Source organism: Olea europaea, chromosome 18, assembly GCF_002742605.1.
Source record: "Olea europaea var. sylvestris chromosome 18, O_europaea_v1, whole genome shotgun sequence".
NCBI lineage: Eukaryota > Viridiplantae > Streptophyta > Magnoliopsida > Lamiales > Oleaceae > Olea > Olea europaea.
The window spans coordinates 390,632-392,656 of NC_036254.1; positions in this window are offsets into that span (position 1 = coordinate 390,632).

Consider the following 2,025-nt stretch of genomic DNA (forward strand, 5'->3'; position numbering starts at 1 on the left):
GCGGGGGGGGGGGGGGGGGGGGGGGAGGGCACCCTAACAAACTGACACTCAAAAGCAAGAAAATTTGCTCAACTGGACAATTAAAGGATAGCCTGAGGGAAGCTTTTAATGATAAAAAGCTAGTAATTCACAGAAATGAACAGCACCCATCCTATTGGAGAGATGACCTGAAGCTCCTTTCTCGTCAGCAGCACCACGATGCTCGTGTGATGTGAACAACAACAAATGATTTTCTATCACTGATAGCTAGCGTATAAAGATGAAGAGGAAATTTGATTCAAGACAACTTGCAATTGAATTTTTATTTTTATTTTCTTTTTGGGAGAAATGCTAGTCGAATCAATTAGAAAACAAAGCAATATCATTTCTTGGTTTCTTCAATAATTAGAAATATAGATTAGAAAGAAATCGCCCTGAATAGAGGGGAAAATGAACAACAATCTTGATATACGTATAAGATTGATAGCATTATGAGATGACGATCTTTTATATATTAATTTTAATAGCACTTTAAACAACTAATGGCTCTGATTTTGACACTTAACGGAGTGTCAAACTTGTCATACCCTAAGAGCGTACAAGAAGCTTAATTCAAAAAACAACATGACTTTCAAAAAAATAAAATGGAAGCAAACTTTGAATAGGTAGAGTTCTTAGCCCTGCAAATTCAAAGTTTTACAATTCTCTAAGGGCATGTTTGATAGTCATTTATTTTATAGGGAAAATGGAAAAAGAATTTCAATTTTCACTTTTAGCTTATTTGATTGACAAAATTTTTCAAGAAATTTGTTTTCCACCTTTGGTCGCCACGTCAGTATTTTCCATCTTTTTCTTGAATTCGAATTCTCACCATATTGGCAATGGAAATAAATTTTATCCCCAATACCAGTAAATTTCATCCTTCTAATTAACAATTTTCATGTAAAATAAAGCCAAACAAGTACCAAAAAACACTTTTATTTCAACATTTTCACGAAGAAAATTATACCAATCAAATACAATAATTTACAATTTTCAGGAAAATAATTTCTAGGCAATTCAATTCCTTGGAATTCGCTTTCAATTCAATTCAATTTTACCTTTGCAATCAAACGGACCTTAAGAGCTTCGCAAATTGAAAGCAAATAATTAATTATTACAATCGTGCTACACAAATAAACTTAATCACATGATTAAAAAACATGGAAACACGTGACGCAACATTATTGGACAATGAAAAAAAGTTATTAATGCTGGTGCTGACAACTCAACACGTGTCAAATATCTGTTTGCAATCTTTGTTTGAGTATCATTATTCTAATTATTAAGTTATGAAAAAAATTATCTAAAATGAAGAATTGTATATTGCATGTTAAACTAGAAAACTTGCGTAAAATGTAAGTAAAGATATACTTTTAAAATTAATATTGAAAATCTCTTAAGTTTTCCTTTCAAACTCAATACTACTTTGACCAAAAAACAAATTTAATAAGTAAATTATTTAGTGGTTAAGTTAGTTTTAAAGCTACGAGCATATATTTTCTCTTTAATCATGTTATAAATATAGATAATTTTAATTCAAAATATTTACGGACAACACTTAGCATGCATTTTTTGGAAGATGGAAAAAATAAAAAGAATCGGGCGAATCACATCTCGTCATGTTGGCTTCGATAATAAATATTTCAAAAATTTAACCCCTGTTTGCGCCACATTTCATTAAAATGAAAAATATGACTGTTATTCATCATATCAAGTCACTATATTTGAAAATCTCTGTTATATGGGATCCGTAACAACTATATTTTTCATTATTATTCTTATATTAAGCCTCCATTTGAGCCCCATTATTTTTCATTGTATTAAATTAAAATTTTCTCTCTCCTACTTTTAATCACACAATCTTCAATAAAATAATATTACACGTAAATAAAAAAAATTTCAACCACTCATTTTTAAAAAAAAAACACTATTCATCTTTTTATAATTCCAAATAATGGAGCTCAAACATACCCAAATGTGGTTCAAACGGGGCCTTAATGTAGT